General features: G+C 39.5%; 1 protein-coding gene and 2 long non-coding RNA genes across 3 annotated transcripts in view; 2 read left to right on the top strand and 1 right to left on the bottom strand.

Moving 5' to 3' along the window:
- The window catches only part of LOC309497328 (NACHT, LRR and PYD domains-containing protein 3-like), a 138,772-nt gene that overhangs the window by 26,911 nt on the left and 91,424 nt on the right, over positions 1-20,437 (bottom strand). The gene's annotated exons all lie outside the window — the stretch shown is intronic.
- On the top strand, positions 13,168-14,505 carry LOC309497482. Its single transcript, XR_014205555.1, has 3 exons — positions 13,168-13,453; positions 13,790-13,984; positions 14,375-14,505. It is a non-coding gene; the product is annotated as an uncharacterized lncRNA (long non-coding RNA).
- Positions 15,758-20,437, top strand: part of LOC309497469 — a 6,389-nt gene continuing 1,709 nt past the window's right edge. The window contains exons 1-2 of the long non-coding RNA XR_014205539.1: positions 15,758-16,776; positions 17,048-17,115. This is a non-coding gene — a long non-coding RNA (uncharacterized lncRNA). The remainder of the gene's footprint in view (positions 16,777-17,047; positions 17,116-20,437) is intronic.

The raw sequence follows: 20,437 nt of genomic DNA, 5'->3' as shown, positions 1-20,437 counted from the left end.
CCTTCTCTTTGTCGTTTTTCTGCTTTTTTGACACATGTTGCTCCTCCTCACTTCCAGGTTCACCTGTGCCTGTGACTGCGCTGAGTGCACTCAGTCGTTCTGCCAGCTGTGCAACTACTATATAGGCCTCGTCTCGTTTGGCATCATCCAGAAAAGACAGCTGCTTAAAACGAGGGTCTACTACTGCAGCTGTAATGTATACACTGTTAGTCATCATCATTCGGTTTTTAAACTCCCACCTACTGTCAATTTCTTCGACCAGCTTGCTTTTCATTTTTTTGGTAATGGGGCTGTCATCATCCGCGATGGCCAGGTGACGTTTCTTCAAGTTTGCCAGCATGGGTACTGTTGCAGACAGGGACGCGTTGTCCTCTTCAGACAGCAGCTCGGTCAGGGTTGTCATCGGTTTCAGCACATTTTTAATGTCCTCTACCGCATTCCAGTGTGCTGTGGTAAGGTCCAGTGTACTGCTGTCGCTCTTCTTCGTAAAGTTTGGGTCAGACAGCACTGCGGTAATGGGCCAGCGTTGCTCCAGCAGTCGCTCCAACATCGAAAATGTTGAGTTCCAACGTGTAGACACATCCTGAATTAGTTCATGCTGAGGGACGTTTTGCTGCTCCTGCTTTTGTTTTAGCCCAGTTTTTGCTTTGTGCCCCTTTTTGAAATGTCCCACCAGATGACGTGATGCAGCCACGGCACGACAAATTGGATCTTGTTTGAGTGCAGCGTTAATACAGAGCTGCAAAGTGTGCCCGGCGCACCTGACGCCCTGCATCTCTGGCCATTTATGTGATTCCTTTAGTGTTTCCACACAGAGTGCCATATTAGCCGCGTTGTCACATACAACAGAAATTCTCTTTGCTTCATGAATTCCAAAGGTATCAGCAACTTCAGATAGTCGCGCAGCAATGTTTATTCCTGTGTGCGCCTCTTCTATTTGTTTTGTCTCAAGCACAAGACTCTGTGCTTTCCAATCTCCATCAATGAAATGGGCAGTCACTGTCATATAGGACTCCATTCTAAGAGATGTCCACATATCTGTGGTCAAGCTCAGTGCCTCGCTGTGTTGTATTAACTCTGAAACTTTCTCTTTGAGTCCCTCATATTTTTCGGTTAGTGCATGCATGATTGTGTGGCGTGTTGGCAGTGTATATCCAGGTTCCAAAACTTTTAACAGGTTCTTAAAACCTTGGCCCTCCACAACAGCAATGGGCCTCATATCCTGAGCAATAAAGTTAACAATTCCTTCCGTGATTTTATTTTTCCGTTTGGATGATAAAGGAGGCTTAAAATCCAGCGTGGTCTGGGTGTGGGTGGGGGATGCTACCGTCATTGCGGATGGGTGCGCCTGCAGTTATAAAACTATTATTACACTAAAACATTGAAATATGCCAATTCTGATATTTTCATATAGCCTACTCAAAACAGACAGGGCAACCTAACGCAGAAAAGTTAGCTTACCGCTTTTAGATGATACGACATGTTTGTCGTCGAGCTGTGGAAGGCAAACTGTTTCTTGCAAACTTTGCATTCTACCTTTTTCCCGTCAATTTTGACAAAATGCTGCCACACTGACGACATGTTGGACGAGGACTGACTAATATAATACAATAAATAATATTCCGCATATAGCCTATCTACCTCTCTTCTTCAGTGGGTTGGGCTAATCCAAAAAAAGTTGAAACAGGGGTACTCTGAAAACACCCCCATTAGCAATTAGTGCTTTCCACCTGATGAAATGAGCGCGGCAAAACTGATGAAATGAGCGCGGCAAAACTGATTAAACGAGCGCGGCAAAACTGATGAAACGAACGCGGCAAAACTGATGAAATGAACGCGGAAAAAAATCGACCAATCAGAATTTTGGTCGAACCAGAACGTATCGACCAATTAATCGACTAATCGACTAGGACAGTACAGCCCTAAAACAAGTGTTTCTGTGTCAGCTGCAAAGATGAAGTTGACACTGACTCACGATCTTCGCAGTAGTGAACGCGCCGGAGAAAAATGCATTTCTTACGGATTAGCCTATAGCCTACTTTTATTTAGTTTTGAATGGTTCTGTTTAAAAGTAGAAATTTCAAGCTTTCTGTAGATAATAGATATAGGATATTTCTAATTTGTTTAGGTCTGTGAGGTGAGTAGCCTAGGCTACCTATACGCCTGGTTTTCTGTTCATGTCTGAACGTGTTGTGATTATACAAAATAATGAAACATGGATTAAAATTAAGATAAAAATTAATACAAAACGAAATTCGTTTCAAAGAGAGGCTTTGTGTTTTCTGTTTGATGTCTCTGTGAAAGTTTTAAAAGCATCCTTAATGGAGAACGAACGGTTAGGCTACATAACATGTTTTTTTCCTCAAATGCAAACACGAAATAAAAGACAAAATACTTTTTAAAAAGACAATTTTTGGGGAAAAAATATGTATTTATAGCTTTTGAAAAAAAATCTGGATGGATTAATAGCGTTTTGGAAAAAAATCTGGATGGATTTATAGCGTTTTGAAAAAAAAAATCTGGATGGATTAATAGCGTTTTGGAAAAAAATCTGGATGGATTTATAGCGTTTTGAAAAAAAAAATCTGGATGGATTAATAGCGTTTTGGAAAAAAATATGGATGGATTTATAGCGTTTTGGAAAAAAATCTGGATGGATTTATAGCGTTTTGAAAAAAAATCTGGATGAATTAATAGCGTTTTGGAAAAAAATCTGGATGGATTTATAGCGTTTTGGAAAAAAATCTGGATGGATTTATAGCGTTTTGAAAAAAAAATCTGGATGGATTAATAGCGTTTTGAAAAAAAAATATGGATGGATTTATAGCGTTTTGGGAAAAAATATGGATGGATTTATAGCGTTTTGGAAAAAAATCTGGATGGATTAATAGCGTTTTGAAAAAAAAATATGGATGGATTTATAGCGTTTTGGAAAAAAATATGGATGGATTTATAGCGTTTTGGGAAAAAATATGGATGGATTTATAGCGTTTTGGAAAAAAATCTGGATGGATTTATAGCGTTTTGGAAAAAAATCTGGATGGATTAATAGCGTTTTGGAAAAAAATCTGGATGGATTTATAGCGTTTTGAAAAAAAAAATCTGGATGGATTAATAGCGTTTTGGAAAAAAATCTGGATGGATTTATAGCATTTTGGAAAAAAATCTGGATGGATTTATAGCGTTTTGGAAAAAAATCTGGATGGATTTATAGCGTTTTGAAAAAAAATCTGGATGGATTAATAGCGTTTTGGAAAAAAATCTGGATGGATTTATAGCGTTTTGGGAAAAAATATGGATGGATTTATAGCGTTTTGGAAAAAAATATGGATGGATTTATAGCGTTTTATAGCCAGGTTGTAAAAATACAGTATTGTGTATTGTGTCAATATGTCACCTCTAGTGTGTGGCCCGGCCCTTTGTTTATTTTTCTGTATTTGGCCCTCACTAAAAAAAGTTGTGAGTTGGACAGTGCTTGGCTTGTGTCTAGTGTTGAAGTTATTTGTTTATTAATGAAATACTGTTATTATAGTGTACAATTGCACTTTATTATTACACATTGTGTAGCTGTTCATTCTAAAGGTCCAGTCTGTCTTCTAATTTTTATGTAATTGTTACTCTTTGACATATTGAGTAAATCCTATGGACCAAGGCCTGTTGTGATATCTTGATTAATCCAAGTCCTATGGTAGAGTTCCCTCTTACTTGAATGTGGCTCACTCACTTGCCCTAACACACATGCACACTCACATACTGTACACCTACAGAACCTCTCCTGACTTTCTCTTTCTCGCTCTCTCTGGTTCTCTATCTCTCCCTCCCAGTGTTGAAATTAAGTTATAATTGCCTCATTAAATTGTGATTAAATATGTTATTAATTCATTTTGGAAAGATATTTCATGTCTTTACTTGTCACTTTACTTAACACTTAACACTGCTACAGTTGAAGTTTGAAGCCGTGTTGGTAGTAAAAATATTGTGATGGTAGTAAAATAGGTGGTAAAAAGGTAGTAAATTCAATTTAAGAATCTCTGTATAAACCCTGCAGTGACGAGCTCATTGAGCCTATGAGGGAGGACATGAGATTTCAAAGGGAAACGGAGGAGAGGAGAGCACAAGAGAGCAGGGAGAGAATGGACAGACTGTTTTCTCTCCTTGAGAGAATGATTGAGAAAAAATTATATTTACATTTGGTTAAAGCAATTTTTGTATTTATGCTTTTTGTCACTTATTAGTACATGAAACAAAGTAATTTCTGTACACTGTTTGTGTTATGTAAGTTAAAACTGATATATGGAATTTAAGTTATTTGTAAATGAGGCAAGGCAATTTTTGTACATTGTTTATTTTTGTAATACGAGTTTACATTTGGAAATAAAACAAGTAATTGTTCTGGACATTGTTGACTTCTATAAATGTTTTTTTAGCATGTAAAATGAAAATGATTTCAATTTGTAAATATTTACAACAACAGGAAAACAATTCAAATTAACAGTACATAAAACAGATTGAAAAAACAAAATAATTTATGTACGCTTTCAGCTGAGCAGGGAGACCCTGGTGGAGCTGCTGGACCGGGATGGGCTCCACAATAGAGACCCTGGTAAGGCCTCTCTGCTGGTGGGACATCATCTGGGATGGTCTCAAGAGTGTTTGACTGCATATTTCCACTGTCCACTGCGTTGTCTACCAACAGGTTTGCAGGGCTGACTCAATCAACGGCTGCCAAGTCACTGAGATATTTTCAGAAAAATGTGTCGTAGAAATGTTAAACTGTATATTAAACTAACCATGTTTCTAACATCTAACCTTATTTGAACAGGATGTACTGTACAAAACCAATGGAAAACTTTTTTGTGTGTGCGTGTGTATCTGTAAAAATAACAGTTTGGGAAATGAAACTAGACAGTCTGTTAGAATCTTGTGATTAACAAATGAAGTCATCATTAAAACAGTTTGCTTGTGCCAGAGGAAAAAGGTTGGGGCTTTTGAACCAATTGAACCAATCATATTGAAGGTGACATGTTAGTCGTATTTGTTTTCTCGATTCTATAAAAACTGTTGTATCTGTGTTTTACGGTGGGATTCTCAATGGAATTTGTCTGAGATCCTCCGGCCTTCCTTCTTGGGAGAGATTCCCTGAGAACTGCTCGGGAAGATCTCCTGGCCAGGCACGTGCACACATAGACATACTGAACGCACTCCACAGTTTGACAAAGGCCAACAACTGGATATAGGCAAAGATGCAGTGGGTCCTGGGCCTGGCTCTCTTGAGGCCATTCACACACTGTGTGAATTCTATGGAGGAGAGGAGCAGAAGTTGAAAACAGAGCTCAGGGTTTTTCATGCATCTGTCCCAAACACATCCACCATGAAGGAGATGTTAAAAACACTGAGAGACAACAGTGGACAGGATATCTTTCCAACACTGGTGGAAATGATAAGAACTTATGCAACAATTCCAGTGTCAACAGCAACAGTGGAGAGGTCATTTTCCAAGCTCAAACTGGTTAAAGACACACTCAGAAGTCTATGCACCGAAGAGAGGCTTTCTGATCTCCTCCTCCTGGCTATTGAGAAAGACATTCCTGTAAACCACAGTGAAGTAATAAACATCTACAGGGACATGGCCCCCAGAAGGTTGCCGCTGTAAGGGAGGAAGGAGAGACAACCAGGGAATGGAAGTAACAGATTTTATTTTGAAGTAGAAGACCTTTTTTTTTGTAATAATTTTATTAAGTTGCTGTATTTTTGTATTTTGTCAATCATTTTTGCAGTGATTTTTTCAGTAAAGTTAACAAAATAGCAGCAACAGCCCTCTTCAGTTTAGAGTATAATATAATATATATATAGTACCAAGATGGCCGACGTGTAGTTGTACGATATACCTGGTGTCTCAATACCACCAGTAATTATGCAGTCAAACTTCTTCTAAGAACATATAACTTTATTTGAATATTATTACCTACGACCTAAATTACCAGATCATTATACCAAACGCTCAAATATGCCTACACCTTCTAAAAGTAAACCAGATGCCCCTTACCCAGCACCTGTTGAAGATTGCGGGGCTCTGACCTTGGCGTCCATCGCCAAACTTCTCGAAGAAAACCGAGAAGCACTAACCCTGGATTTTAAAGAAACGTTTGCAAAGCTTGAGCATAAACTGGATCGAATTCATGATACTGTTGCAGCGCATTCAGTGACGATCGGCGAACTCGAGAAAAATGCAACTCAACAAGATTCACGCTTGGCAACATTGGAAACAAACTGTGTCAAATTAAGTGACAGCAATACCAAGCTACTTGCGAAAGTAAGTGACTTGGAATCCCGGTATCGTCGACATCATATCAGGGTGGTTGGCCTACCTGAATCCATCGAAACACAGCAACAGCCGATAGTCTTCTACTCCAAAATGCTAACCGAGGTGTTTGGACACATTCTGGACTCCCCGCCTGAGTGCGAATGGGCTCATTGAATCCCCTCTGCCAAACCACAACCAGGTCAGAGACCGCGGTCGGTCATCATCCGGCTTCACAAGTACCTCGTAAAGGAGAAAATCATCCGTGAAGCTCGGGCCAAAAGAGGCCAGTTGAAGTTCCAATCCCATCCCATCTCAGTGTACGAGGATTATCCACCTGAAATTGTGGCGCAACGGAAGGAATATAGAGAGGTGATGTCGGAGTTGTACAAACGCGGACTTAGACCAACGCTTCTATTCCCTGCCAAACTTTTTATCAAACTTAAGGAGGGAGGTAGGATGTACTTTTCTTCGGTTTCAGAAGCAAAGCAATATGTTAAGACATTGCCTTAAACTGGCTGGCTGGTGACCTGTGTGGTTATTTGAATAGGCTTAGTCCTTGTGTAAAACGGTTTTGAGAACTGTCAATGGTGTTTTCTCACTGTGGGATGTGATCTTTAATTTTTTTTTTTTTTTTTTTTCTTATATTCAAATTTGCTTTGATATCTTGAATAGGTGAAAAGATCTTATATGTTCATTGAGACTAACTTCCCGATTTTCTTCTCATTTGAACAAAAATTATTTATGCATACCCAGTGATTGACTAATTAATTATACTCATAAATGTGGGTGTTGAGATCACCATTAAATGGTACAAATGTGTCAGTTTGTGCCCTACATAAATCAACTTGTGGTTATGGGTGGGTGTGGACGTGAGGGTGTGTGTGGGTGTGGGTGTAAATGGAGTAAGGTGCAAAAGAGAGTGCACCTAGGCAACCCAGATAGCAACATTGTTTCGGCCCGGATCCGGCCCACATCTGGCACTTGTGGAATGCGGATCTGGCCCACATGCAGCGTGGAATGACGGCCCTTGTGTGGCCCACTCCTGTTTGCCAGATCTGGGCCAGAAGCAGGCCATAGCAATGCCACATGTCAGCCAAGAGCAAAGAAATAAACCAGAACTGGACCTTATCTGAGCCACAAAATCTGTGTATATTAAATATGGAGTCATCTCAGCCTTAATAAGCCTGTTAACAAGCAGAATCACTGAAGGAAAGAAGAGAACAGAAAAAGAGACGAGCAGAAACACAAGAACTACAACTGACTTCAGACACAGTCTAAGATGAAATCAACTGAAGAGAAAAGAAGACATTAAATCTGTGAAGATCTCAGCAGAGGAGGATTAAACAACTCCACAAACAGCATTACCAGCTTCACTTATTACTAACCAGACTGACTTTATTTCTGTCAGACGTCTACACAAGTTTTTATTGAGAATTAACAGAGGTTTAACTCTAATGTGTTTCATTTAAAGTCACCATAAGAGTGACTAGTGTTTCCATTAGTTGGGCTCTTAACTCTTGGTATAACTTATGTCTTTTTTGGCGGCTGTGACAGTGTGTTTGTCAAACACATTTGCAGCAGCAAAGAAAGCTAAAGTGAACCGAGATCAGGTGATGATGGTTACCTGTTGATGATTTTATAATCATCATGAAATAGACTGATTCACTGATGATTTTGGACTCTAACAATTGTGTTGATCCATTAATATTGTCACATCACAAACCCTGTGTTACTGCAGCATGAGATCTAGCAATATTATAACAATCAGTTTAAAGCTTTTAACAAACATGAGATCAAAAGATTAGCTTATGTTGACACACACAGATATCAACAATCAACGTATGAATCTCAACAATGGTGACAATCACAAATATTTAGATAAACAGATAAATTCAGAACATCACTGAAAAGCTATTAATTCACAACAAAAACAACAGCAAAAGATAAAAGTAAATATTTAGAATCAAACAAAATTATAGGACAATTCAGCTGCATAATTTATTCACGTTGCAATGCATTCTGGGAATTTTGCACTATGCTGGTACCCAGCATGCATTGCAGCAAAGTACTTTTGATTGTCACCATTGTTGAGATTCATACGCTGATTGTTGATGTCTGTGTGTGTCATATTAAACTTCTTTTTTGTGCTCATGTTTGATAAAGTATTTTATCTTGTTATGATATTGCTGGATCTCATTCTGCAGTAACACAGGGTTTGTGTTGTGACAATATTAATGCAACAACACAATTGTTAGATTCCAAAAACATCAGTGAAAAAGGTTATTTCATGATGAATATAAAATCATCAACAGGTAACCATCATCACCTGAACTCATTTCACTTTAGCTTTCTTTGCTGCTGTAAATGTGTTTGACACACACACTGTCACAGCGGCCAAAAAAGACAAAAGATATAATAAGAGTTAAGAGCCCAACTAATGGAAACACTTATCACTGTTATGGTGACTTTAAATGAAACACATTAGAGTTAAACCTCTGTTAAATCTCAATAATAACTTCTGTAGACGTCTGACAGAAATAAAGTCAGTCTGGTTAGTAATAAGTGAAGCTGGTAATGCTGTTTGTGGAGTTGTTTAATCCTCCTCTGCTGAGATCTTCACAGATTTAATGTCTTCTTTTCTCTTCAGTTGATTTCATCTTAGACTGTGTCTGAAGTCAGTTGTAGTTCTTGTGTTTCTGCTCGTCTCTTTTTTCTGTTCTCTTCTTTCCTTCAGTGATTCTGCTTGTTAACAGGCTTATTAAGGCTGAGATGACTCCATATTTAATATACACAGATTTTGTGGCTCAGATAAGGTCCAGTTCTGGTTTATTTCTTTGCTCTTGGCTGACATGTGGCATTGCTATGGCCTGCTTCTGGCCCAGATCTGGCAAACAGGAGTGGGCCACACAAGGGCCGTCATTCCACGCTGCATGTGGGCCAGATCCGTATTCCACAAGTGCCAGATGTGGGCCGGATCCGGGCCGAAACAATGTTGCTATCTGGGAAGTGTGTATGTACTTCTTTAGATTTTTTGTTGTATTTAGGAATGAATGCTTTATGTGTATATGCCTTATCATGGATGTTGGATGTAGGACTAGGTTTATCGCTTTTGGATGGGTTTGGATGATTTGGATGATCTAGATGGGGAGGTTCAGCACTGTAGTGACATTGGTACATATATCACTTGCAAGCAATATGACCTAGAAAATCTTAAATACTTAAGTATGAATAATAACTTCTCGGTGATCCATATCAATATCAGAAGCCTAACTAAACATTATGATCAATTAGTGTCAATGCTGTCTGCATCAGGTTGTAGCTTTGATGTAATTGCTTGCAGTGAAACCTGGTTAAATGATAGGTCATACTGTGATTCTTTTAACCTTAAGGGCTATAAACTTTATTACAAGAACAGATTAGGTAGAATGGGTGGAGGTGTGTGTCTTTATGTTAAATCAAGATTCCAGGCCAATGTCTGTGACAATTTGGCCTTGGATGATGAACAAACAGATTCATTGTTTGTTGACATAAGCATCAATGCAACCAGTAATCTCATTGTTGGCATAGTGTATCGCCCCCCTGATGTGAATCCTATTACTTTTACTAGTAAATTTGAGGAAACTCTTTTTGATATCAATAGGAAAAATCTTAACTGTATAATCCTCGGGGATTTTAATATTGACATCTCTAGGGATGGTCCCTATTAAAAATGATTTCATGAACACTCTTCACTCCTCCTCCTTTATACCGACTATTAATAGATATACTAGAGTAACTCACTCATCCAAGTCTATCATTGATAATATTTTTACAAACATCCAAAATTCGAGGTTGGAGTCAGGTGTGGTTGTGACTGATATATCTGATCACTACCCAATTGTGTTATCTTTAAACCTGGCATCTAAACCTCCACCTAAACGCTGTAAGATAAAGATCAGTGTCCTGAATGACGAGAACACTACAGCAGCTTCGTGATAACTTGGAGAGTAAGGTATGGACTAGTGTGTATGAAACCCGTGATCCAGAGACTGCCTATGACAGTCTAATTCACGAATTAACGGAGTCCATCCACAATACCATTCCAGTGAAGACTGTCATATGCAGAAATGATGATCATCATCCTTGGCTCACTAAAGGGATTCTTAACTCTATTAAACGTAAAAATAAACTTTATAAGCTCTATAGGAAAAATCCCAATGATGAAAACAAAAGCAAATATTTTAAGTTTAGAAACAAACTCACTCATATTATGAGGAAGAGTAAACAAATTTACTACACCGAACATATAAATGCAGCCCAAGGTGACTCCAAAAGGACCTGGGCTGTGTTGAACAAGGTTCTAAACAGGGGCCAGAAGTCATCTTTGTTAGCCGAATGTTCGAATGACAATTCGCCTTTATTAGCTGATAGTTTTAATGATTACTTTGTTTCATTAGGTGAAGATCTTGCCAAAAAAATCAGACCTCCCAACGGATCCTCTTTTAGACATTATCTCTATGGAAATTACATGCAATCTTTTTTCATGAAACCTACTGATAAAACTGAAATTCATAAAATTATTACAAATTTGAAGAGCTTTCGAACGGGAGGGGTTGATGGAATATGTAGTAAAATTGTGATAGCTGTTGCAGACATAATAGCACAGCCACTTACACATTGTATTAACTTATCACTTCTGTATGGTATAGTGCCAAGTATGACAAAAATAGCGAGTATTACTCCAATTTATAAATCAGGCGACAAAAATAATATGGGCAATTACCGTCCAATTTCTGTTTTACCATCTCTGTCTAAGGTATTAGAGAGAGTGGTACACATTAGGTTAAGTCATTATTTGGATAAGCTTCATATTCTAGTAAGATCACAGTATGGTTTCAGGAAAGAGAATTCTACTTTTATGGCTGTTTTAGACCTTATTGAAAAAATTTATGATTCTTTAGATCAGGGTGACTGTGGAGTTGGTGTTTTCCTTGACCTATCTAAGGCATTTGACACTATTGATTTTAATATTCTTCTGGAGAAATTACATCATTATGGTGTTAGAGCAACAAGTCCTCCAACTTATACGACCATAATGGTCGTTTGCACCTTTCCTTAAATACGACCCACTGCATCATTTCCGAAAATAGTGCCCCTATAGGTAGCGGGAGATATGCCACGCAGAGTCGCCTTGATGCATTGTGGGTTTTCTACGAGATGGCTAATCCGTGGCTAATACAGGTAGGCTATATTGATAATAACCTTGATAATATGATAATTTTTGAACAAAATAATGTCCAAGGCGCTTGTGCTATTTCATCTTGCTTTGTGGTGATTTTTTAACTTGTTAGAGGTTATTACTTGAGAATAACATATGAAATAAGAAACACAATGAAATATCTAACGTAACGTTAGCCTAACAGTTAACGTTAAATGGAAAAGTTATCCTACAGCGTGAACATCACAGGTGACATTAAACTTCGCTTTTATTCATATTTATCGACTTAACATTATTAAAAAGAGATGGATTATTGTTACTGGACATAATTATATCGTCTATTCAAGATTGAATAAGCCTGACGTTAATACGTCGCGTGTCAAATCATTAAGGGACGTTATTTTTCTCATTATTTGAACATGAGGGTCAAATCATTTGACCAGATCACAGTGTGAAATCGTTCGGAAATTGGAAACGTTGTGTGTAAGGGACCATGTAAAAAGTCCACACATTTTGTTAAAACGTCCATTCCATATTTCGTTAATCTGACTCGATCATCCAAATACTATTTTAAAGTATTTAACATGTGAATTAGGCCTACGTTTCAGTTAATTATTAATTGACGTACATTCATATTTGAGATAATATTTTCCAGAAATATCCAATTGTGGAAATTAATAAATAAATACTGCAAATATAATCATAGGCCTAACTAATAATAATTAACAATAAATAAAATAGATGTAATAGTTGTTATTTCAAATAAAATAAATATTTGTAATAAAATAATGGAATTATGTATGATAATAACTAGAATGGAATTGTTTCCACACGTGTGTGTGTGTTTGTGTGTGTGTATATATATATGTATGTGTGTGTGTGTGTGTGTGTGTGTGTGTGTGTGTGTGTGTGTGTGTGTGTGTGTGTGTGTGTGAATAGAATAGATCTTTATAGTCATTGTTAAGTGAAAAACTCTCTTCTCTTTCTTAGCTCTTCAGAATTATAAACTGTATGACCAATATATTCATTGTAACATTGTGCTATTTGTCTCTTATTTTTTTATACAGGTGCAAAGCCATAGTAATGTAAATGAAAACAGCCTTTATTTCAGCCTTAAAGTGCTTGGAAACATCGCCCTGTAAACTGGCAATAACAGACGATTCTGAATATGAACCATAAATCAGGTCATATTAATAAGATAATGATTTAAACATTTTCAATATTTACAAAGCAGCGTTTGTATTCATTCTAATTCATCATTCACCTTTTTTTCTTTTAATTATGTAAAATCCCGACCTCAATTTCTCCCGCACCTCATATTCCATCTTCACTTTTATTTCTCCGTCTTTTTTGTTGTGGCTGGCGGCGGGAGCTGCTTTGCGCGAGCTGTGTCACGTGACGCCAAAGGTTTGGGGAAATCACGCAAGTTGCATTGCTACGGCCATATCAAATAATCTACTAAAATATGATTAGATTGATATTCCCAAATATTTAATATAGGCTGGACATTGCATGCAACATATGGATTTTTATTTTATTTTGTTTTTAATGACCCGCCCCAACCCAACGACCCGCGCATCACTAGTGTCTATGTGTCCGTGTTTTTATTATCTGTTATACTACATACCTCATGTGTCATTCATATCTGTTTTAGAAGTCAACAACAGTCTATAACTATGTATTATGACATTTGATCTAAAACCTCTTTTATAGCCTTCTTCTGATGCTTTCAATAATAGTCTACCACAAATACAAAAAAAAAAAAAGTCCCTGTGAACTGGAAGTTGCATGTGAAAGGGAATTTTGAACAGAGGGCAGGGTTTTACTCTAGCGCTCCTCTTCTCCATCTCTGCTCATAGCAGACTAACGGTTTGAGGGGAGTGGTTAGGCGTTTCCCAACCCAAGCCGTTAAACCTACATCATCAGAGAAGGAACGCCATTCCAGACCAAAAGTAACTTTTCAGATTTTGATGAAAGATTACCACGGCAAACATATTTTTTTTCTGTGTATATACTTGCATAAATTAATTGTTCACCTCAAGACTAGTAATATGCACCAGCAAAGTAAATCGGGTATATTTTGATTTCATGTCGCCTTTAAGTTGATAAAAACAATTTTTAAAACCAGGTTCTGAGTAGCATTATACTGTTTCAGTTTTCTTTAAATGTTTTGAAAGTTAGGTCACTGTGGTAACAATATTTTTGGAGACTGTGACTTGTCAACAAAGGGTGAATTTTTTTTTTTATTATCCCCTCATAACACATATCATTCATGTTTCTTTTTACAGATGCCTACTCTAAAGGATTGCTACATATGCAGTACAAAAATTGGAGTAGCAAGCAAAACATGTCAACACTGTAGTGCCAAGCAGCCATATAAGCAAAAGCTTGAGAAAAAAAAGGAACAGCTTTCCCAAGAATGGATTGACCGGCAAAAAAAAAACTGCAGTGTGAACAAAGTTTATGATGCAACAAATCTACTGGTAGGTTTATCTTTCAGATGTTAGTCATAAAATAGTAAGTACTGTAAATAATCCATGATATTTACAGTAGCTTATACACACATGTCGTTGTTATATTTATATACAAAAGCTTCAGCAATTCTTTTTTCAGTGCATAAGGACTTAGGTGTAACATCTGTTTGTTTCCATTGTACTCAGGTCTGATAAAGAAGTTCTCTCTCTCTCTCTCTCTCTCTCTCTCTCTCTCTCTCTCTCTCTCTCTCTCTCTCTCTCTCTCTCTCTCTCTCTCTCTCTCTCTCTCCTCTCTCTCTCTCTCTCTCTCTCTCTCTCTCTCTCTCTCTCTCTCCCTCTCTCTCCCTCTCTCCCTCTCCCCCTTATTAGTTTTATAATTCTGTCTCAATTTTATTCCAGCTCCACAAGTGGGAGCTTTTAGAGAGGTTCCCACTCCTTCTCCTTGCCAGGAGAACCTCAAATGGTTTTTCTGCTGAGTGCTTCTGTCCTTGGAAGATGGATACAGAAGAAACTCAGGATGCTTTTCTTACCATAAAGAGTATGAAAGTCTTCTTAATGGTAATAAACACAAATGCTCAATGCATGCAGAATTTTCACATATTTAATTGTTTATTAGTGCATCCTCAATTATATATATATTATTATGATTTTTTTTTCTCACCTTAGGTTTTAAAAATTGCATATAAAAACAATACTTCCAGTGTTTTTACATAGGGGAAATTACATAATAAAACTTGAGCAGGGTATTATTTTGATAATGTTAAATTGATATTACATTAATAAAAACAACCCATATGTGGACTTAAACGTAATAACAAATAAATAAAATAATAAAACCATAATAACACTTTATTTTATTATTTATTTATTTTTGCTGAATTATTATTTAATTATTATTACTCTCATGTCCACATCACAGTTTCTTTTATCCAACAGTGGCTATAAAAGCACCAAGCAGCACAGGAGAGAGTTCTGCCATTAACACATCAGCAGACCCAGCATCAGATTCCCCATCTGCTTACCGGTAATGGTAAAATGTTTCATTCAATTTAACTAACATGTTCTTGTACAGCAAACTATTTTTTTTGCACCTGTCACCCACCAAATAATAATATCTGTCCAAATGCAGACCCTAAGAGTTACACTCATTACACTCATAAAATCATACATGTTTCATCCTTGAAAACAACAAAATACATTAAATATATTTTGTTTAATTCTACAATTTATTTCCATAGATTACTACATACTATACTATAGTAAACTATATTGTTAAGGTGAGCACATTGTATGAACTGTATCTGTACATGGTGGTGTAATGGAGTATTGGTTTTACAATTTCACACCATGTATGTCTTTGTGCAGCTTAAGGCTGGAATACACTACAAGAATTTTGCCCATATTTTTGTCTCAATTCAGAAATTGATGCTAGTTGCTAGAAGTCAGAGCCAGCCTACACATTCTGGGCAGTAACATTTCACAGGAAATAATGTAGTGTATGATGGCCAGACTTTTATTTGTATTTATTTTTTAGCTTCAGGCTATGATTATCAAACACTTTCCCTGTTTCACAAACAAGGCTTAAGCTAGTTCCAGACTATAATGCATGTTTCAGCTGCTATATGGCACATTTATTAAAGTTACTTAAATGTCCTAATTGAACAAACACCGTGTCTTTAGTACATGCGATCAACACCGCGACAGGAGATAAAAGGTTATCTTCCATATTAATAAATTTTTTTTGTCCTAACCAGCCGCAACGGCAGCATGTGACGATTCTATTTTAGAAACGGTTTCTCTTTTTCTGTGACGCCGCGCTGGAACAACAAACACAAAGTGTGGCAATGATAATCTTTAAACATACTGTTTATGTGCTTTACTTAATGTTAAAAGTGTGTAATGTGACTCTGAATATCATTCAGTGCTCCAGCTTTGTAGCTGTAAAAGCAACAATGGAGAATTCACATCAGATCTTGAAATTAAACGAATGGGGAAACAAGAACATTCAAACTGTGAACAAACAAGTCTATTATTGGAGAAATATTGTTTTAGTGACTCATTATGTATTTTAAATAATGTTTAAATGGTGTAATAAGTGTACATTTCATTATGTAGGCTACTTCACATAACCTGTGTAACACACACAGGTTACATTTTCTTGCGAATGCCGTCAAGATTAGTCTTTACCCTGGTGCTATGCATTTGCAGCGAGAGCCCGGCCCCGCCTACATGCTGTTCTGATTGGCTGTGGGTTTTGATTGATTTTGACGCATCTCGCAGTCGCGTCGCTTTTGGTGTGGACAGGCAAGTTGCTTGTCGCTGGAATCTTATCGCATCGCGTCTGGTTAGGACATGGTGAAAGGCTTAAACCTGGCATAATGTATGTGAAACCGGCCCATGTTGTTTTATTTGGTTATGTGTTTCCTAAGCAATGTAGGCACATGTATTTTAGTTTATTGTGCCCAGAACAGAGGCTACAAGTTGTATAGTGTATTCCAGCAGTTTTTATTTATTTATTTTTATGTGTGCAGAGACTCCATCAGCAGACCCAGCATCAGAGTCTTCATCTCTGCTCAGTCCTGAGTCTGACACTCTTCCTCCTGCATCTTCCTCCTTGGCTTCTCATCCTGTTTTCACCTTCTCTGAGTCTAGTCCTTTACCTTCTTCTTCTCTGGTCTCTTCTCTGCCACCGGCCTCAACTCTTTCTTCCTATTCTAAACTGTCCACTGAGCTAGGCAGTCCAGGTCCAGTATCTTCCTCAGGAAAAGAAAGAAAAAGAAAGAGGAAAGCAGACAATAAAGGTGTGTGTGGATTTGTTTTGTTTTTTATTTTAACATAATGAGAGCTTTTTAGAGCTAAAAGAACATGGCCTTTCTCATTGTTTTTTTTAAAGGCTGGGTTAGAATTCTACAAATGTAAATATTGTAATATTTTCTTTTATACATATTGCAACCTATTTACATTAAGCTATTCAGTGTTGTGACCATAACGTACCCAAACCAAGAGTTGATTGTTTGTTGAACTTTTTATTTTACTTGTGTCAAATTATAACCATATTTTTATTTGTTTCAGAATGCCCCATGCATAAAGACTCAACCAATTTCCCCTACAAAAAATTTTTGAAGAAAAGAATCAGGGAGGTTTGTTTTAAATAGCAAAATACTGAAATAACCCCCCCCCCCCCCCCCATTCTAAAAAAAACATTTACAGCAACAATACTATTTTGTACTTTTGTATGTTGTAATTGCAATGTATTTGCACAAAAAAGAAACATTACAAAATATACTAGATGATTAATTAGGTTTAGGTATTTATATAATTTGTGTTATAATGTTAAACCGTGTAATAAGAAATATTTTACTTCACAATTTAAGTTGTGCAAATTTAAAACCTTAACCATAGAAATGGTAGTGTGACAAAAATAAAAACTGCAGTATTGCAGTATACAATATTACAAAATTGTATTGATAATATAGTAATAAATTGAATTGTGCTAATAATTATTAATTAAAGTTTTATTATGCTTATTATGATAGATTTAGTCCAACTAACTATTTATTTCACTTTGTTTATTTTCACTTGGATTTAATTTTGTATTTACCGTTCAGCAGATGTATGACTGTAACTTCATGTGTTGTAAGTAAATGTCATTAACATTAACCCATGTTTCTTTCTGTTTCTGCTAAGTGTTACGAACTGCTCCGAGACACGAAGGTAGAGATCCAAATGCAGCTTTAATGAGGGGTAATCCAAAGACGAAATCCAATAAACAGGCAATGGTCGAAACACAGGTAAGCAGTCCAAACAAACAAATAAACAAACCAACAAAACAGGCAGGGACCAGAGGCAAGAGAGTAATCCAGGGAACAAGGCAAGATATCCAAAAAACCAAGAAACAAGAAAACCAGGGAAAAACGCTCAGAGATGCAGTGTAACACAAACAAAACTTCGCAGTGTGTGAATGAGTGAACATGGTATAAATAGGTTGAGACTAACAGGGTGATGAGACACAGGTGAAGAGACAGGTGAATGCAATCAGAGATGATGAGTCCGGGCAGTGAGTTATGGGAAATGTAGTTAGTGAGTGAATAGGAGAGTATGGTGTGGAGTGCCCTCTGGTGGTTCTCAAGGGCACTCCAGCTGGTGACCGTTACATAGCCCCCCCTTTAAGCAGCGGATTCCAGACGCTCAAAATTCTCCAGGAGGGAGGTGGAGCGGAGGCGGACCTGGGGGCGGGATGGCGGGCCAGGCCCGTGCAGCGGAAGAGGACCTGAAGACTCCGGCAGGGCGGAAGGCCAGGGCGGAGCAGGCTCTGCAGGCGACCAGGGCGGAGCAGGCTGTGCAGGCGACCAGGGCGGAGCAGGCTGTGCAGGCGACCAGGGTGGAGACGAGCCTTCAGGCGGCCAGGGAGGAGACGACCTTCCAGGCGACCATGGCACAGGAACAGACACCGGCTCAGGAACAGGAACAGACACAGGGACAGGAACAGACACTGGCTCAGGACCAGACACCGGCTCAGCGGAGACCATCTTGTCCGGAGACACTGGTTCGGCGGTGGCCAACTTGTCCGAAGGCACAGGCGTGGTTTCGGCCATCTTGTCCGAAGACACAGGCGTGGAGTCGGCCATCTTGTCCGAAGACACAGGCGTGGTTTCGGCCATCTTGTCCGAAGACACAGGCGTGGTTTCGGCCATCTTGTCCGAAGACACAGGCGTGGAGTCGGCCATCTTGTCCGAAGACACAGGCGTGGAGTCGGCCATCTTGTCCGAAGACACAGGCGTGGAGTCGGCCATCTTGTCCGAAAACACAGGCGTAGAAAGAGGAAGAGGAACCGATTCAGGCTCAGGATCAGATTCAGGCTCAGGATCAGATTCAGGCTCAGGATTAGATTCAGGCTCAGGAACAGATTCAGTCTCGGCTGGACGAGACTCTGGATGGGCGGACGTGACGTGAAGCTCTGACTCGGCAGGACTGACGTGAAGCTCTGGCTCTGGCTCGGCAGGACTGACGTGAAGCTCTGGCTCGGCAGGACTGACGTGAAGCTCTGGCTCTGGCTCGGCAGGACTGACGTGAAGCTCTGGCTCTGGCTCTGGCTCGGCAGGACTGACGTGAAGCTCTGGCTCTGGCTTGGCAGGACTGACGTGAAGCTCTGGCTCTGGCTCGGCAGGACTGACGTGAAGCTCTGGCTCTGGCTCGGCAGGACTGACGTGAAGCTCTGGCTCTGGCTCGGCAGGACTGACGTGAACAGTCTCTGGATCAGGATCAGCACGCTCTGAGCTTGACGGGACCAGCAGCGAGGGCTTTGAGCTGGGTAGGACCAGCGGCGAAGAGGACTCTGAGCTGGTTAGGACCAGCGATGAAGAGGGCTTTGAACTGGACAGGACCATCGATGAAGAAGGCTCTGAACTGGACGGAACCAGCGGCGAAGAGGGCTCTGAGCTGGGCAGGACCAGCGGTGAAGAGGGCTCTGAGCTGGACGGAACCAGTGATGAAGAGGGCTCTGTGCTGGACGGGACCAGCAGTGAAGAAGGCTCTGTGCTGGACGGGACCAGTGGTGAAGAGGGCTCTGTGCTGGACGAGACCAGCGGTGAACACAGCTCTGGACTGGCGTGAAGTGCAGGCTCGACTGGACTGGCGTGAAGTGCAGGCTCAGCAGGAAGATACTCAGGCAGGAAGGTCTCGGTGAAACATGATTTATGCAGGATAGTCTCAGCAGGACGAGACTCCTGCACGATGGCCCCTATGGCAACACGTACTGACCTCAGCGGGGAATCGGCCACACTGGATACCAGTCCTGGACGATAATAGACCGATCCGGTGACTAGCTTGATGGCTGGCGTGACGGGAAATGCCCCCTCAACAGTAGAGGGCTCGGGGAATTCTGCTAAGACGTAACGAGGCTCTGGACGGTCTGCTGAGACGTGATGGGGCTCTGGAAAATCTGCTGAGAAGTGACAGGGCTCTGGAAGATCTGCTGAGAAGTGACAGGGCTCTGGAAGATCTGCTAAGCCGTAACGAGAGTACGGGGAGGTATAGCAGAATTCTGGTTCAACGGGTGTGGTAAGTTCATGGGAACCCTCATCCACAGGGCCCACAGAAAAGGATGAGCAGCTTATCCTCAGAGCGAATTCAATATACTGACATAAAGTCCATTGAGGAGTGTTGTCAGGCATGAGGTATTTTAACATGTCCTCAAGCCCATATCGGAAAGCATCCTTTAAGACTGCATCGTCCAAGTCTACCCCATGGCAGAGCTCACAAAATTCTTCAACATATTCTTCTATAGATCGGTTACCTTGGCTGAGGCGGAAGAGACGGATTAGTGGGTCCATGGTGGGTCTCGGTTCTTTCTCGGCTGCTGGATCTGAAGCGGCGAAGTTTTCTGTTACGAACTGCTCCGAGACACGAAGGTAGAGATCCAAATGCAGCTTTAATGAGGGGTAATCCAAAGACGAAATCCAA

Source organism: Leuciscus leuciscus (genome assembly GCF_965113295.1).
Source record: "Leuciscus leuciscus genome assembly, chromosome: 4".
Lineage (NCBI taxonomy): Eukaryota > Metazoa > Chordata > Actinopteri > Cypriniformes > Leuciscidae > Leuciscus > Leuciscus leuciscus.
The sequence above is the reverse complement of the archived record's forward strand: the minus strand, read 5'-3'. Positions and strand labels throughout refer to the sequence as shown.